The sequence below is a fragment of the Camelus dromedarius genome, chromosome 6, assembly GCF_036321535.1.
Source record: "Camelus dromedarius isolate mCamDro1 chromosome 6, mCamDro1.pat, whole genome shotgun sequence".
NCBI lineage: Eukaryota > Metazoa > Chordata > Mammalia > Artiodactyla > Camelidae > Camelus > Camelus dromedarius.
In genome coordinates, this window is record NC_087441.1 from 91,546,056 (window position 1) to 91,564,984 (window position 18,929).

Below are 18,929 nucleotides of genomic sequence, written 5' to 3' on the forward strand. Positions count from 1 at the left end.
GGGTAGGGAAAGACACACAGAAAGAAATGGGATTAGGGCTTGTCAGGGGCTGGGGGAGGGAGAAAAGAGAATGTGTGCTTTGGATAAAGGGTTTTATTATGAGGAAAGAAACAGTCTGAAACTAGACAGTGATGATGGTTACACAGCATTGTGAATGCACTTAATGCTCCTGAATTGCACAATTTAAAATGGAAAAACATCTAAATTTTATTATTGTAAACTTAAAACATAAAAATAGATGATACTCTAAATGACATGAAAGAAAACAAGGAAATTACAAGAAAAAACAAACAAAAATGATTCCAGGAGAAGGGAAGTAAAGTTCGGGTCTGGGAGTGGGTTGATTCTGAGAATTAGATGACAGTGTTGGTGTTTGCAGAGGCATCTCAGCCCGTAGGGGTGGTGATGCCTGAATTGGCTCTGGGTCTCTTAGAACTGTGTGTGTAAATGCAGGAGGAGCTACAAGATCAGGCTCAGGGTCTCCCTGCAGGACTGGTAAAGTAACCTGTCTCTAGGTCTCCTGTAGGGCTAGTCTTACAGTCTCCCTGCAGAGCTGGTGTAATGTGACACGGTTCTGTGTTTTTTGCAGGTGCAGGTTCGGGTTCCCCTGCAGGGTTGGTAGAATGGGACCCAGTCCTGTGTCTCATGCAGGATCCAGCTCAGGATCTAATGCAAGACCAGGCTCAGGGTCTCCTTGTAAGGCTTGTGGAATGAGACCCCATCCTTTTTCTCCTGCAGCAGCAGATTCATGGTGTCCCTGCAAGGTTTTGCAATTTCACCCTACTGTGTATCACCTGCAGGAGCAGGCTCAGACTGTCCCTGCTGGGTTGATGGAATATGACCCATCTCTGATTCTCTTGCAGAAGCAGGCTCAGGGTCCCTCTACAGGGCTAGTCAATTTTGTTCCAGTCCTAGGTCCCTTGCAGGTGCAGGATTGGGGTCTTCTTTCAGGGCTGGTGAAAAGTGACTCAGCTGCTGGTCTCCTGCAGAAACAGGCAGAGTTTCTCCCTGCAAGCCTTGTGGAATGAGACCCAGTGCTGGGTCCCCTACAGGAGCATGCTCGGGGTCTCTGTGCAGGGCTAGTGGAATTGGACCTGGCTAATGGTCTCCCTGCAGTGCTGTTGGAATTGGTCCAATTCTTGGGTCTTTTGAAGGTGTAGGTTCTAAGTCTCCCTTCATTGCTCATGGAATGTGACCTGGCTCTGGGTCTTCTGCAGGAGCAGGCTGATAAATTACCTGTAGGGCTGGTGGAATGTGACATGGCTCTTAGTCTCCTGCCAGAGCTGATTCAGGGTCTTTCCACAGGGCTGGTAGAATTGGCCCCAGGCCTGGGTCTCCTGCATGTTCAGGCTCAGGTATCCCTGCAGGGCTTGTGGAATGTGACTGGGTTTCTGTTTCCTTCAGGGGCAGGCTCAGACTCTCCTTGCAGTGTTGCTGGAATGGCACATGGCTCTGAGTTTCCTATAACAGCAGTCTTATGTTCTTCCTACAGGGCTAGTGGAATATGACTCAGACCTTGGTCACTTGCAGGAGCAGGCTAGTTTTCTCCCTGCTGGGATGGTTGAATCAGACCCTGTCCTGGGTCTTCTGCAGAAGCAGGCTCCAGGTCTTCCTGCAGGGCTGTTGGAACATGACCCCATCACTTGTTCTGCTTCAGGAATAGGCACAGGGTCTCCTTGCAAGGATAGTGTAATTGGACCCAGCTCAGGGGTCACTACAGGGCTGATGGAATGTGACCTGGCTCTGTGGTTCCTGCAAGTGTAGGTTCTGTGTCTCCCTTCAGGGTTGGTTTAATGGGACCCATTCCTGGGTCTCCTGTAGAAGTAGGCTCAGAGTCTCCCTGCAGGGCTGATGGAATGGGACCCATCTCTGGGTCACCTGCCAGAACAGATTTGGACTCTACCTTCAGGCTGGAGGAATTGGGCCTGTTCTTGCATTTCCTGCAGGAACAGGCCTTGGGTCTTCCTGGAAGAATACTGTAATATGACCCATCTCTGGTTCTCTTGCAGGAGAGGCTCATGGTCTCCCTAGAAGGTTAGCAGAATTTGTCCCATTCCTTGGTCCAAGGCTCAGGGTATCCCTGCAAGGTTGGTGGAATGGGACCTAGTCCTGTGTCTCCTGCAGCAGCAGGTTCTGTTCTCTTTGCAGGGCTGGTGGAATGTGACTCCACTCTGTAGTATTTTTTGCAGATGCAGGCTTAGGGACCCCACCAGAACTGATGGCTCTTAGTCTCCTATGGGAGCAGGTGAGGGATTCCCTGCAGAGCTGGTGGAATTCGTCCCAGTCCTCAGTCTCTTGCAATTGCAGGCTCAGTGTCTCCCTGCAGGGTTTGTGGAATATGACTTGGCTGTGGGTATCCTGCAGGAGCAAGCTCAGTGTTTCCGTGCAGGGTTGGTGGAATGAGATCTAGTTCTGGCTCTTCTACAGGAGTAAGCTGGGGTTCTCCCTGGAAAGGCTGATGGAATTGGACTGGGATGTCTGTCTCCTGCAGGAGCAAGCCTAGGGATTACCTGCAGAGCTGGTAGAATGTCACACAACTCTTGTTCTTCTGTAGGAGCTGGCTCATGTTCTCTGTGAAGGGCTTGGTCTCCCCCAGGAGCAGGTTTGTAGTCTCACTACAGGGCTGGTGTTATGTGACCCGCTCTGTGTTTTCTGCAGATGCAGTCTCAGTGTTTGACTGCAGGTTTGGTGGAATGGGACGAAGTCCTAGTTTTCCTGGAGTAGCAGGCTTACAGTCTCCCTTCTGGGATATTGGAATGTGACCCAGTCATGTGTTTCCTGCTGAAGTGGCCTCAGGATATCCCTGCAGGGCTGTTGGAATTGTACCTTGCTCTGTATCACCTGCAGGATCAGGTTTGTGCTCTCCCAGCAAGGCTGGTGGATTTGGACCCATTCCTGGGTCTCCTGCAGGAGCAGGTTTTCAGTCTTCCTGCAGGGCTTCTGGAATATGACATATCTCTAATTTTCCTGCAGGATCAGGCTTGTGGGTCACCCAGCAAGGCTAGTGGAATTGGACCCACTTCAAGGTCTTAGTGCAGGGTTGATGGAATGGGACCCAGTCCTGGGTCTCCTGCAGGAATTGGCTCAGATTCTCCCTGCAGGACTGGTGAAATTGGACCCATTCCTGAGTCTCCTGCAGGAGGAGGCCCTGCATCTTCCTGGAGGGATGGTGGAATATGACAGAGATCTGGTTCTCCTGCAGGAATAGGCTCAAGGTCTCCCTACAAGGCTAGTGGAATTGGACACATTCCTGGATCCATTGCAAGTGAAGGCTTGGGGTTCTTCCTACACAGCTGGTGGAATGTGATTTGGCTCTGAGTCTCCTGCAGGAATAGGCTCAGGGTCTCCTTGAAAGATTGGTGAAATGGGACACAGTGCTGTGTCTCTTGCAGTAGCAGGCTCAGGTTCTCCCTACAGTGTTGGTAAAATTGGACCTGGCTCTAATTCAACTGCAGTAGCAGACTGAGGGTATACCTGCATGGCTGGTTTAGTGTGAAGGAACAGCAAGTCTTAATACATTGGCCCACTCCTGGGAAAAGTATAAACAGGGCTTGGTGCATGGTCTCTTGTATTGTCTGAAAAAGCCCCTTGAGAAGTGTTGACTCTGATGATCTCTTCCAAGAACTTGAACACTTTTAGAATCTCTGCCAACTCATCTTGTTTAGACTGAAGGAATCTGCCTTTCATCAGTTCTTGGAATAGAGATCAACACAAAATGAAAGAGGGAAGAAAAAATTACCAATCTATCTATTGAGAAATCAGCTGAAGACATTAGAAAGTTCTCTTGCAATGCACTTGTTTCTATTTTGGTGCATTTAGAATCATTTCTTTATTATCAACTTTGGCCATTTAAATTAGAATATATATTGTTGTAGGCCTACTGGGGTTCATTATGCTTGGACCCTCTGTGCTTCCTGTGTTGAGATAGCTGGTTCTATCTTTGGTTTAAGAAAATTTCAGTCTGATTTCTTCAAATATCTCTTCAAAGCATTTGTCTTTCTTCTTTTCCATGTGGGATCCCTATGAGTCATAGACTGGTATGTTTTCTCTTATCCCAGGTTTCAGTTGCATTGCTTGCATTAGTTTTCACTTGCTTTTCTATGTCGTGTTCTGACTGAGTGATTGCGGTTATCCTGCTTTCGAAGTCACTTATTTGTTCCTCTGCATTATCTAGTCCGATTTGGACTGTCTTTAGCTTAGCTATTCTCACCGTTGAGTTTTCTGATCCTATTTGGCTCATCTAAAGTGTTTCTCTTTCCATTTATAGTAGCCTGCATTTGTATTCATAGACTCAAGATTTCCTTCAGTGTTTTTATGTCCTCCCTTTTCAAGTCATGTTCTAGTAAATTTTGGTGGTCTAATACATTGGATGTTCTTTCAGGAGACTCCTGTCTTTTGAAAATTTGGAATGGTTCTTTTAACTTTATTATATCTCTCTATCGCTATGGGTTAAGGATTATCAGTTATCTATTATAGACGAACAGCTTTTGTAAGTGAAATCATTTCTGTGCACATTTAGTATTAATGCTGTGAGGATTGTTTTTGGTATGTAATGATGCCATGCATTCCTTCTGTGTCTGTTGCCTGTTATATCTATGATTGCTAGTGTGGTTTTTGTTGTGGTGAATACAACCTATTCTAGTAAAGTTAGCAGAGTGTCATTTTGGTTAAATGCTTATCATAGCTCTGACAGTGCTGGGACTAGTAATTTTTGCTGGAATAGAGGCTTCCAAATGGTTTCTGGGCTGCCGGCTGGATATGTGGATAGGGAATGGTTCCAATACGCTCTCATGAAAGTGCATTCGTCCTTACTATTGCCACGGAAAAGTCAAAATTTTATAATGGGTTCCCTCAGGTTCTCTGCAAACAAAAACAAAAGTGGAAACAAATCTAATGATTTCACACATTAGAACCTGTTGAAGCATGCAGTGCCACAGTTGGGTCCTTAGTGTAGTACTGGGTCAGCACCACAACTATTGTAGCATTAGCATGTGGTAGTCAAGGCTGATGGAAAGGCTTAAAATTCACTTATTGTTCAGCAGATCTCTGCTCCAAGAACTCTTGCAATAAGGCATTGGAACTCAAAGGCAAGCATGAGGCATTTCAAAAACCTCTGCTTTGGACAATAAGAAATTTCAATCCTGCCTATGAAAGTTGCAGATCCTTGGGCTATAGAATCTGATTTCAACAATAAATTGCCCTGGATTCTAGAAACTAGATGAAGATGGCTCTGAATGAGACCCATTTCTCCTTTATGGAGAAAATGAGCAATTATACCGTGGATGTGGAAAGACTGTGACTAAGGCCCTGGGTTACTAAGCTAATCCACAACACATATGCCAGCAGATTTAATATTAAGAGAGGACCCAGGCAGATCTGTTCTCTAGATAGTACCAACCACAGCCCAAAACAATCTCCAAACCCCTGGGAATAAATTTGTGACATCAGCCACAGCCCTAACACACAGATTCCACAGGCACTCCTAGCTCAAAATTAACGGGTGGAGTATTGGTCTGGGAATGAATTGCAGAGAAATTTTGTGATTATTGCTTTCAGATATGTCAACCAAACGTCCACTATGCACTCTTTTAACCCTCAGCACATTGTCTTCCATCTCAAATGACCTGTCCACTTTAGAGTGTGCATTCCAGTAAAACACAGTTTCCCCTTTACTGCTCCCTCAACAAAGGTCAGGTCCTGCACTGATTTCCATTCTCTAATTTGCCTTCTACTCTTTCCAGGTTATGTGAGAATTTTCTGACTTTTGAAGTAAGAGATGTTTGGGCATTTTTCAGCAGGGTTCCTGAGCCAAGGGCTGGGAGAGTGTATGTTTATCTTGCTGTATACATGGGAGAGAGTGAGCGAAGTTTGCACTGGTACTCTGCCAGTTTGGCATGGATAAATTAACACAATTTAGTCATAACTCACAGCTATTGATTCTTGTTTAGCTATTTTTCTGTATATCAGTTGTGGGAGGATGTGTCCGAAAACTCCATGTCTGACAATGTGTTCATACCTCAGTTGCAGACTTTCAAATAATAAACAGAATTGAATTACATACATGGGAAATGTATCAAAATAAAGACAGTTTTAGAAACATACTAAATCTAACTATAAGGCAGTGTTGCCAAATTTAGGTACCAGCTTGAAATATCCAAATAAGAAAAATGCACAGGAAATATAATTTAGCAGCCAAAAGTCAAGAAGGAGGCAGGTCAACAGTTTTCTCTTGGTGCCTCCAGCACTAACAGAAACAATGAAATAATTCTTAGAACCATTAACAACCACAACCCTAGGTTTCCATTGTGCATGTGGTGCCCTTTCCTAATAATGACACATACTGGTCAATGTTGGCGATTCAACGGGAAAAATTATTATTTAGGAAACCACAAAGAAACCCAAACAATGCATTTTTACATAGGCTTGGTTTCAATAGCACTTAGAGATATTATAGATATGAGAACACTGCCGCAGCTTTGCTAGGCTATTGAGAATCATGTGCTCGTCTATCAAAGATGAGAATGTTTAATCGACTAATTATGTTGAGAAAAGCAATTTAACCCAAAAAATACAGCAATCACATTATATCCTGCTCCTGGGACTTGACAGAAGGGAAAAGATGGTCCACAAAAAAAGTGTCACTACATATCTATCCCAACAATTACACTTCATTTCAATAACTGAATTATAATAGTTACAAATACTGTTTTGAAAAACTTAGGATAAATAAATATCCAAATTCAGGCAAAAAATTCACTCACTTACAAAACTCCCTTCACACCAAAGTAGACATAAGCCCAGCATTTGCTGAATCTAGGGGAAGATCATCATTTCAAGGTGTGAGTGAAGAATTCAATACCAATCTATTTTAGTCGAGAGTAGTTGACAAAGGAGGAGTTCACTGTTGTGCACAGAATGTGAAGGAGGAGGAACTCTGATACTAGGAGGGGCTTGCTCAGCTCCTACTGGCTTCATTGCAACTCAAGTGCTGATTCTTTGAAATGGATACATGAAGGGAGGGGAGGGAAGAGTAAGTGATTGATACCAAGGGCCATCCCTGGGGAAAGGCTTACCTGTGCCTTGTGCTTGGTCGTCTGAGTGGTGTATAAATGCCCCTTGGGACGTGTGGATTCTCACGACCTCTTCCAAGAACATGAGCGCTTTTATCATCTCTGCCATTTCTTCTCTTTTAGATGTCAGGAATCTTGGACCAGTTCTTGGAGCAGAGAATTGAGTGACTTTCTCAAGTTCACGTTGACACTCCATATGTTTCTGCCAGTATCAGCGAGGTTCAATTTGTCTCTCATGAATGTCTTTCGAGCCTGGTATTCTCAACAGAAGTCTCCATGCCAGTATTCTCCATTGTAGCAGAACAACTCTCATCAATGTGTTTGCATCTCACCTCAATTCGTGCAGCCACCTTTTCTGCCAGCTTCCTTCATGTCTCCTATAAAGTCAAATTCTAAAGGACAGGGCAAGTCTGAAAGTACCTCAGAGCCTCACCTGTAAGCTGATGACAGGCAGATCTTCCACTGTATGCCCTTTCAGGTTCTGGAAACTGACCCGTGAACTCAGGCAATTGCGCAGCACGAGTATCTCGAACTTACACAGATTCCCGAAAAAGAGACTTAAGCCAAGCTCCATAGAGGGTGGTACCACCTCCATGACACTGATCCACCCACAGAATTCTACCCAGTTACCTTGGATCCACCAACCACAACAATCCTGGTGGAACACACCAAGATACCACCTGGAATCCAACCGGTAACTACCATCACCAATGGTTACTGCATCTTGTCAGTGTTGGGGGAGGGGCTGCATCAGACGAGAGGTTCCAAAGGTAAATGTGATTCTCTCCATTAGTGTCCCATGATCCGTTTTTTCTTCCCTCTATCCTTTTGTACAGATCTGTATACACAGTACAAATGGAGGGAATTCTGTCCATGTTAAGTTTATGGTTTCACACGTCTTTAAACTTTCTAACAGTTAACATTACACAAAGACCCACTATAAGAATCTTTTGTTTGTGTAATATCCATTCACCCACAATGCATATCCTTCTGTTGCTTTTCTGCTGAAATACACACACTCCCAGAACATGGATCCATTTTTTTCATGGGGGCTGAAATTCCTAGAAGTGAAACCAATCCCAATGTGCACTTTCCTGTCTGTCTCTTTTGCTCTTAGTACAGTTTTGCAGAGCTACTTGTCTTTGTTATAGGTGTATGCCATTTATTCCCTACGTAGGGTTGAATATGCCATTCATTGATCCTGTTGGAAGTCTTGTAATACTATATCACGGAGTATGACTCCATCTTATTCAAAATCGGCATTTGGGTTAGGTTACGATATGCTCTTACGAATCAATATTTATGAAAATTAATTCATGCATCTGTTTTCTGAATACATGTGTGTTGATTACATGCAAGCCTCGATACTGGGTCAATGCAGGCTGAATGATCCTTGACATCAATTTGAGTAATTTATTTTGAATTATCATGTTTCATTTGGATAGATGTCAGACAACTGTACACTTTTTGTGTTTATTTGTTTCATTGTTTGTTTGCTTGTTGTTTGTTTTGCAAACATATTAAGCCATGCATCTCTACGTTTGCTTCAGAGAGTCATGTAAGCTGATTAACTTACTATAGTGCTGAAAATCACCTATGATTTCCTGCTCCCCACTCCCATCTTCAGGATTTTCATTTCCTCATTGCCTTCTTGTTTATTCTTTGCAACTCATTGCTCTTCTTGCATTTCCAATAATGGTTTTCTTATTTATATTTCTACTTGCTACTTTTCGATTCAGGGTGGAATTCTCAATATTCCTTTAAGGATAAATTCCTAACTGCTGAATTCTTCTAAGATTTGCTGGTCTGAGAAATTATCTAGCTCTGCGTATAATAGGAATGGCAATCTTGTAGCATAGGCTACCATAGATTGCAGCTTTTTCTTATTCAGGATTTGGTATAAGTCCTGTCACTCCTTCCTATACTGCAATATTCCTCTCGACATATAAGATGAAACCCATTTGGAGGTAGTGTTGTGAATAAGTTAACTTCCTCTAGGTGCATTTAAAATCACTGGGTTGATCATGAACTTTGTTGATTTGAATAATACTGCTGAATGAAGATGTATTGGGTTTCCAACTATTTAGTATGTGTACTATCTGAATTCGTATACCTCATTATTTCTTGTCTTTCAGCAAGTTTCAGTCTGACTTTTCTACAATTATCTTTTCAGGCTTTTTTTTGTTAATCTTGCTTTTCCATCTGGGACTCTTACGAATCATACTCTTTCATGCTTTGTCTTATCCCAGGCTTCAACAGCAATGTTTGCATTGGTTTGCACTTCTTTTTCTATGTCTTCTTCTGATGGAGGGATTTCTGTTCCCCTGTCTTCATAGTTTTTCACGAGTCCGTCTGCATTATCAAGTCTGCTTTGGACTGACTTTAGCCCTGGTATTGTCTCATCCTTGGGTTTTCTAATATTATTTGGCTCGTTTTTAGAGTTTCTCTTCGCCTTTCCTGGTATACTGCCTTTTGTGATTCTGAGACACTGTTGAAATTCATGTTTTCCTCACGTCAGTTTTCAATACTTGCTCTGGTAGCGTTTTGCAGTCTAGGTGTTTGAAAGCTTATTTTTTGGGCCTTCAAACTCTTTGGAACTGAAAATGGTACTTCCTGTTTCTTTTACTCTACTTCTTTATCTCTACTGGTCAAGTAATATCAGGTATCTAATGTAGATTTATAGGGCTTTGTTAAGTGAAAATTTTAGACCATTGGGTGTACAAAGTTCCATGATATTTCTGTGAGGACAATTATCCCTAGGCATTGATGCCATGTCCTGTTCCTGTGTGTGTTGTCTGGTATATCTCTAATTGCTGGTGTTGCCTTTGTTGTGATGAGCACACCATATTGTTTCAATTAGTAAAACTTCGTTTTATTGCACTTACCTCACAATTCTGAAAGTGCAGAGTACCACTTCCTCTTCTGGAAATGAAGCTTAAAGGTTTTCAGCTCGGCATTCTGCTGTACGTCATATTGGAGTCTTTCCAAAACAGCAAACTGAGAGTGCGCTTGTGCTTTCTATTGCCATGGGAATGTCCCAATGTTACCAGTTCTTCCCAGAGCTTCTCTGTCTACAGAAACACCAGTGGAAACATATGTATGGATGTCATACATCAGGGCCTGCTGGAATGATCCCGCAGACCGATCTTTGTGTCCTCTGGGCAGTACCATGTCAGTGCCATCCAAAATGTAGCATCTGCATTTGGGAGATAATGCTGAAGGAAATGCTTCAACTTCTCACGTTGTGGACTTTGACCACTCTTCCTTGATCCCTCATCCTTGGGTCATGGGTGCACGAATGCAACCACAGAGCTGTACCGAATTCTCTTCCTCAAACCAATCCGTAATCCCTGTCCAGGTTCTGACTGTAGAAGATCCTAAAGCTTTTAATACTGATTTCAAACCAAAGGGCCACTGAATCCCTCAGACCAGATGCACGGCTTCTCTAGTTGAGCCCCACACGTGCTCTATTGGCAAAATGCCAAATTGATCCTGGGCCTGCAAGATGCAGTGGATGTGGCCATGGCGCATATCAAAAATCTCAACCTCACACGCCAATGTGGTTGCTTTCTTACTGGGGTAACAGGTCGGTTTGCTCTCTTGATAGAACCCACCAGAACCCACAACGCACTCCAGATCCCTGAGACTCAGCGTGTGCCAATATCTGTAGCTCTATACCTCATTTTCTGCTGCCTCTGCTAGCTCAAATTTGGCAGAGCGGATCTTGGTCACAGAATCAATTGTGGGGATATTTTGTGCTGATTTCTATGAGTTATGTCAGCCAAGCATCTGCTGTGCACTCTTCTAACACTCAGCGCATTACCTACAGTCCCATGTGTGCTGTCGGCTTGAGAGTGTGCGTCCAAGTAAAACAGAGTTTCAACTTTGCTGCTCCATCAGCTGAGGTCAGATCCTGCACAGTTTTCCATTCTCTACATTGCCTTTTCCTGCTTCCAGTATTTCTGAGGCTTCAGCCTGTCTTTGGAAGTAACAGACCACTCTTCGGAAAATATCCTGTGCCAAGGGCTGGGTGAGTGGAATTTTACATTGCTGTGTACATGGGAGGGAGTGAGCACATGTTGCACTGGTTCTCTGCCAACTGGGCATCGATAAATCAACAATTTCCAGATGTAATTCACAGAAATGTGATGTTTGTTTAGCTCTGTTTTCTATAGAGCCATGGTTGGAGGGATTGTCTGAAGACTCCAATTTTGACATTGTGTCCATAACACAGTTGCAGTTTTTAGGAAGGTTAATAGAATTGATTTACATGTTTTGGGATTTATATGAAAATGAAGTTAGTGTTTGAAACGTACTAAATTTACCTAGAAGTCAGACTTGTCAAATTCTGTAACATCATGTCAGCTCTAAGAAAAATGTAGACAGAGAGAATGTAAAATCGCTGTCCAAAATGTTGAAGGGGACATGTCAAACCTGTATTGTTGAAGCCTCCAACAACAACAGGAACCATGAAGTAAATATTGAAACCATGAAATAACCGAGAACCTGGGTTTCCATTGTGCATGTGGTGCCCTATACTCCCAATGACACATACTGGCCAATGTTGGCATTTCAAGGGGTAACATTCCTCTCTAGGAAAGTACAAGAAAAACCAAACAAAATGTATACATTTAGGCTTGATTCCAAAAGCACATACAGGCATTTGTGCTATGAGAAACCTGCAGCAGCTATGCTAGGCTATTGAAAAACAGGTGTTCTTCTATCAGTGATGAGAACGCTTAATCATCCGATCATGTTGGGTAAAGCAATTTAACACAACCAAGTCTGCACCCCCAATATATCGTGCACCCGGTGCTTGACTGAAGAGAAAGACGGTCCACAAAAACTGAGTCTTTAAAATCTTTCACGACTTTTAGCGTTCAGGTCACTATCTGACATAATATTTACCTATACTCTCTTGAAAAACCGAGGCCTACTACATATTCGAGTTCAACAAAGATTACTCTAACTTACCACACTCCCTTCATCCCAGACAAGTCATAAACCCAGCATATGCTGCATCTAGGGGAAGGTCATCATTTCTTTGTGTGAGCTAAGTATCCAATTCCTAACTCTTTTAGGCGAGAGTATTTGACCTTTAGGGATTTCCCTGTTGTTCACAGAGGGTGAAGATGGAGGAACTCTGTTTCTAGGAGGGGCTTGCTCTTCTCATACTGGCTTCATTGTAGCTCAGGTTCTGATCCTTTAAAATGGATGCCTGAGTGGAGGGGAGGGAAGAGCAAGTGCTTGATAGCAAGGCCCAAACCTGGGAAAAGGCTTACCTGGGCTTGGTGCATTTTGGTCTGAATGGTTTGTAAATGCCCCTTGGGACCTGTGGATTCTCATGACCTCTTCCAAGAACATGAGCGCTTTTATCATCTCTGCAATCTCTTCTCTTTTAGACGTCAGGAATCGTGGAGCCGTTCTTGGAGCAGGGAATTGAGTGACTTTCTCAAGTGCACGTTGACACTCCGAATGTTTCTGCCAGGATCACAGAGGTTCAGTAGGTCTCATGAATGTCTTTCGAGCCTGGTATTCTCTAGAGATGTCTCCATGCCGGTATTCTCCATTGTAGCGGAACAACTCTCATCAATATGTTCGCATCTCTCCTCAATCTGTGCAGCCAGCTTTTCTGCCAGCTTCTCTTCGTGTCGCCCATAAAGTCGACTACAAGAGGACTGGGCAAGCCTGAAAGTACCTCGGAGCCTCACCAGTAAGCTGATGACAGGCAGATCTTCCACTGTCTGTCCTTTCAGTTTCTGGAAACTTACCCGTGAACTTAGGTCTTTGGGCAGCAGCATTATCTCGAACTTACACAGCGTCCCGAACAAAAGACCTAAGCCAAACTCCACAAAGGGCGGCAGCCCCACCATCACACTGATCCACCCACAGAATTCTGCCCAGTTACCTTGGATCCACCAGCCACAACAAGCCTCGCGGTACACACCAAGATTCCACCTAGAATCCAACCGGTAACTGCCATCCCCAATGGTTGCTGAATATTGTCAGTGTTGGGGGAGGGGCTGCATCAAATGAGAGGTTCCTAAGTTAAATGTGATTCTATCCACTAGCGTGCCATTGTCCTTTTATCTTCCCTCTTTCCTTTGGTTCAGATCTGTATATACAGTACAAACGGAGGGAAGTGTGTCCAGTTTTAGTTTATGGTTTCACACGTCTTGAAACTTTCTAACAGCTCAAAGTACACAGAGACCCCACTAAAGGAAACTCATGTTTCTTTAATATCCATTCACCCAGAATACATATCCGTCAGTTGCTTTCTGCTGAAACACCCACGTTCTCAGATAATGGATCCATTTGTTTCATGGGGGCTGAAATTCCGAAAAATGAATCCAATCCCAATGTGCATTTTACAGTCTGTCTTGTTTGCTCTTAGTACAGTTTTGCAGAGCTTCTTGTCTTTGTTTTAGGCTTATGCCGTTTCTTCTCTACTTAGGGTAGAATATGTCAATCATTCTAGCTTTTGGTAGAATTGTAAGACTATATCACGGACTATGACGAAATTTTTTTCAAAATCGGCATTTGGGTTAGGTCACGATATGCTTTTTGTATCAATATTTATGAATATTAATGCACGCGCCTATGTTATGAATATAAGTTTGTTGAGTACATTTAAGCTGCGATAGTGGGTCGATGCGTGCTGAATGATCCTTGACATCACTTTGAGTATTTTGTTTTGACTATTCATGTTTTCTTTGGTATATGTCAGCCAACCGTACCCTTTTGGTGTCTGTTTGTTTGTTTGATTGTTTGTTTGTTTGCTTGTGGTTGATTTTGCAAACACATTAGGCCATACATCACTCCGTTTGCTTCAATCAGAGATTCATATATGTGAATCACTTAAGTTAGAGCTAAAAATCACCAATGATTTCCTGCTATCCTCTCCCATCTTATTGCTTTGATGTCCTAATTGCCTTCTTCTTGTTTCTTGTTTGTAACTCACGCTCTTCATGCACTTCCAATAATGGTTTTTCTTATTTCCATTTCATCTTGCTACTTTACTATTCAGGGTAGAATTCTCAAACTTTCTTTTAGGATAAGTTTTGAACTGCTGAATTCTTTTAAGCTTTGCTGGTCTGTGAATTTCCCTAGCTCTGCCGTTATTAGAAATGGCAGTCATGTGGCATAGGCTACCCATGATTACAGCTTTTTCTCATTCAGGATATGGCCTATGTCCTTGCACTCCTCCCTGTTCTGCAATATTTCTGCCGAGATATGAGCTGAAAGCCCACTGGAGGTTCTGTTGTGACTAAATTGCTTTCCTCTAGATGCATTTTAAATCACTGGGGTGATCATGAACTTTGTTGATTTGAATTATACAGCTGCAACTATGTCTATTGGAATTCCACCTCCTTTGGACGCTGTGTAGTTCCTGAAATCGTATAGATGATTCTTTCTTGTCTTTCAGCAAGTTTCAGTCTGACTTTTCTACAATTGTCTTTTCAGGCTTTTTTTGTTAATCTTGCTTTTCCTTCTGGGACTCTTACGAATCATACTCTTTCATGCTTTGTCTTACCCCAGGCTTCAACAGCAATGTTTGCATTGGTTTGCACTTGTTTTTCTATGTCTTCTTCTGATCGAGGGATTTCTGTTCCCCTGTCTCCACAGTCTGTCACGAGTCCTTCTGCATTATCAAGTCTGCTTTGGACTGACTTTAGCCCTGGTATTGTATCATTCTTGGGTTTTCTGATAATATTTGGCTCGTTTTTAGAGTTTCTCTTCCACTTTCCTGGTATACTGCCTTTTGTGATTCTGAGACACTGTTGTACTTCATGTTTTCCTCACCTCAGTTTTCAATACATGCTCCGGTAGCTTTTTGCAGTCTAGATGTTTGAAAGCTTATTTTTTGGGCCTTCAAACTCTTTGGAACTGAAAATGGTACTTCCTGTTTCTTTTACTCTACTTCTTTATCTCTACTGGTCAAGTAATAACAGGTATCTAATATAGATTTATAGGGCTTTGTTAAGTGAAAATTTTAGACCATTGGGTGTACAAAGTTCCATGATATTTCTGTGAGGACAATTTTCCCTAGGCATTGATGCCATGTCCTGTTCCTGTGTGTGTTGTCTGGTATATCTCTAATTGCTGGTGTTGCCTTTGTTGTGATGAGCACACCATAGTATTTCAATTAGTAAAATTTCGTTTTATTGCACTTACCTAACAATTCTGAATGTGCAGAATGCACTTCCTCTTCTGGAAATGAAGCTTAAAGATTTTCAGCTCAGCATTCTGCTGTACGTCAAATTGGAGTCTTCCAAAACAGCAAACTGAGAGTGCGCTTGTTCTTTCTATTGCCATGGGAATGTCCCAATGTTACCAGTTCTTCCCAGAGCTTCTCTGTCTACAGAAACACCAGTGGAAACATATGTATGGATGTCATATATCAGGGCCTGCTGGAATGATCCCGCAGACCGATCTTTGTGTCCTCTGGGCAGTACCATGTCAGTGCCATCCAAAATGTAGCATCTGCATTTGGGAGATAATGCTGAAGGAAATGCTTCAACTTCTCACTTTGTGGACTTTGACCACTCTTCCTTGATCCCTCATCCTTGGGTCATGTTTGCACGAATGCAACCACAGAGCTGTACCGAATTCTCTTCCTCAAACCAATCCGTAATCCCTGTCCAGGTTCTGACTGTAGCAGATCCTAAAGCTTTTAATACTGATTTCAAACCAAAGGGCCACTGAATCCCTCAGACCAGATGCACGGCTTCTCTAGTTGAGCCCCACACGTGCTCTATTGGTAAAATGCCAAATTGATCCTGGGCCTTCAAGATGCAGTGGATGTGGCCATGGCACATATCAAAAATCTCAACCTCACACGCCAATGTGGTTCCTTTCTTCCTGGGGTAACAGGTCGGTTTGCTCTCTTGATGGAACCCACCACACCCCACAATGCACTCCAGATCCCTGAGACTCAGCCTGTGCCATTATCTGTAGCTCTATACCTCATTTTCCGCTGCCTCTGCTAGCTCAAATTTGGCAGAGCGGATCTTGGTCTCAGAATCAATTGTGGGGATATTTTGTGCTGATTTCTATGAGTTATGTCAGCCAAGCATCTGCTGTGCACTCTTCTAACACTCAGCGCATTACCCACAGTCCCATGTGTGCTGTCGGCTTGAGAGTGTGCGTCCAAGTATAACAGAGTTTCACCTTTGCTGCTCCATCAGCTGAGGTCAGATCCTCCACAGATTTCCATTCTCTACATTGCCTTCTCCTGCTTCCAGGTTTTCTGAGGCCTCAGCCTGTCTTTGGAAGTAACAGACCACTCTTCGGAAAGTGTCCTGTGCCGAGGGCTGGGTGAGTGGAAGTTTACATTGCTGTTTACATGGGAGGGAGTGAGCGCAGGTGGCACTGGTTCTCTGCCAAATGGGCATCGATAAATCAACACTTTCCAGATGTAATTCACAGAAATGTGATGTTTTTTTAGCTCTGTTTTACATAAAGCCATGTTTGGAGGGATTGTCCGAAGACTCCAATATTGACATTGTGTTGATAACACAGTTGCAATTTTTAGGAAGGTTATTAGAATTGATTTACATGTTTTGGGATTATATGAAAATGAAGTTAGTGTTTGAAACGTACTAAATTTACCTAGAAGTCAGACTTGTCAATTTTTGTAACATCATGTCAGCTCTAAGAAAAATGTAGACAGATTGAAAGTAAAATCGCAGTCCAAAATGTTGAAGGGGACATGTCCACTATTTACTGTTGAAGCCTCCAACACCAACATTAAACCTGAAGTACCTATTGAAACCATGAAATAACCGAGAACCTGGATTTCCATTGTGCATGTGGTGCCCTATACTCCCAATGAAACATACTGGCCAATGTTGGCATTTCAAGGGGTAACATTCCTCTCTAGGATAGTACAAGAAAAACCAAACAAAATGTATACATTTAGGCTTGATTCCAAAAGCACATACAGGCATTTTAGCTATGAGAACCCTGCTGCAGCTATGATAGGCTCTTGAAAAGCAGGTGTTCTACTATCAGTGATGAGAACGCTTAATCTTCCGATTATTTTGGCTAAAGCAATTTAACACAACCAAGTCTGCACCCCCAAAATATCGTGCACCCGGTGCTTGACTGAAGAGAAAGACGGTCCACAAAACCTGTGTCTTTAAATACTTTCAGTACTTTTAGAGTTCAGGTCACTATCTGACATAATATTTACATATACTCTCTTGAAATACTGAGGGCTAGTACATATTCAGGTTCAGTCAAAGATTCCTCTCACTTACCACACTCCCTTCACCCCAGACAAGACATAAACCCAGCATATGCTGCATATAGGGGAAGGTCATCATTTCTTTGTGTGAGCTAATTATCCAATTCCTAACTATTTTAGGCGAGAGTATTTGACCTTTAAGGAGTTCACTGTTGTTCACAGAGAGTGAAGATGGAGGAACTCTGATTCTAGGAGGGGCTTGTTCTTCTCCTACTGGCTTCAATTCAGCTCAATTTCTGATCTTTAAAATGGATGCCTGAGTTGAGGGGAAGGAAGAGCTAGTGCTTGATTGCAAGACCCAAACCTGGGAAAAGGCTTACCTGGGCTTGGTGCATTTTGGTCTGAATGGTATGTAAATGCCCCTTGGGAACTCTGGATTCTCATGACCTCTTCCAAGAACATGAGCGCTTTTATCATCTCTGCCATCTCTTCTCTTTTAGATGTCAGGAATCGTGGAGCCGTTCTTGGAGCAGAGAATTGAGTGACTATCTCAAGTGCACTTTGACACTCCGAATGTTTCTGCCAGTATCTCAGAGGTTCTGTAGGACTCATGAATGTCTTTCGAGCCTTGTATTCTCTAGAGAGGTCTCCATGCCGGTATTCTCCATTGTAGCGGAGCAACTCTCATCAATATGTTCGCATCTCTCTTCAATCCGTGCAGCCAACTTTTCTGCCAGCTTCTCTTCGTGTCTCCAATATATTGTCGACTTCAACAGGACTGGGCAATTCTGAAAGTACCTCGGAGCCTCACCAGTAAGCTGATGACAGGCAGATCTTCCACTGTCTGCCCTGTCAGGTTCTGGAAACTTACCCGTGAACTTAGGTCTTTGGGCAGCAGCATTATCTCGAACTTACACAGCGTCCCGAACAAAATACCTAAGCCAAACTCCACAAAGGGTGGCAGCCCCTCCATCACACTGATCCACCCACAGAATTCTGCCCAGTTAAATTGGATCCACCAGCCACAACAAGCCTCGCGGTACACATCAAGATTCCACCTAGAATCCAACCGGTAACTGCCATCCCCAAAGGTTGCTGAATATTTTCAGTGTTGGGGGAGGGGCTGCATCAAACGAGAGGTTCCTAAGTTAAATGTGATTCTATCAATTAGCGTGCCATTGTCCTTTTAACTTCCCTCTTTACTTAGGTTCAGATCTGTATATACAGTACAAACGGAGGGAAGTGTGTCCAGTTTTATTTTATGGTTTCACACGTCTGGAAACTTTCTAACACCTCAGAGTACACAGAGACCCCACTAAAGGAAACTCATGTTTGTGTAATATCCTTTCAACCAGAATACATATCCGTCAGTTGATTTCTGCTGAAACACCCACGCTCTCAGAAAATGGATACATTTTTTTCATGGGGGCTGAAATTCCGAGAAATGAAACCAATCCCAATGTGCACTTTACTGTCTGTCCCGTTTGCCCTTAGTACAGTTTTGCAGAGCTACTTGTCTTTGTTATAGGCTTATGCCGTTACTTCTCTACTTAGGGTAGAATATAGCATTCATTCTTGCTTTTGGAAGAATTGTAAGACTTCATCACGGACTATGACCAAATCTTATTCAAAATCGGCATTTGGGTTAGGTCACGATATGCTCTTTTGAA

At 43.0% G+C, this 18,929-nt stretch overlaps 1 long non-coding RNA gene across 4 annotated transcripts in view; it reads left to right on the top strand.

Moving 5' to 3' along the window:
• Positions 1 to 18,429, top strand: part of LOC135321560 (uncharacterized) — a 38,395-nt gene extending 19,966 nt beyond the window's left edge. For 2 of the 4 annotated variants that reach the window (XR_010381420.1, XR_010381422.1), the window contains 3 exons: positions 7,194 to 7,764; positions 16,316 to 16,388; positions 17,760 to 18,429. This is a non-coding gene — a long non-coding RNA (uncharacterized LOC135321560). Of the gene's footprint in view, positions 1 to 7,193; positions 7,765 to 10,899; positions 11,072 to 12,472; positions 12,508 to 16,315; positions 16,389 to 17,759 lie in introns of those variants that run through there. The other 2 variants (XR_010381423.1, XR_010381421.1) reach the window with 2 other exon arrangements.
• Positions 18,430 to 18,929: the final 500 nt, after the last annotated feature.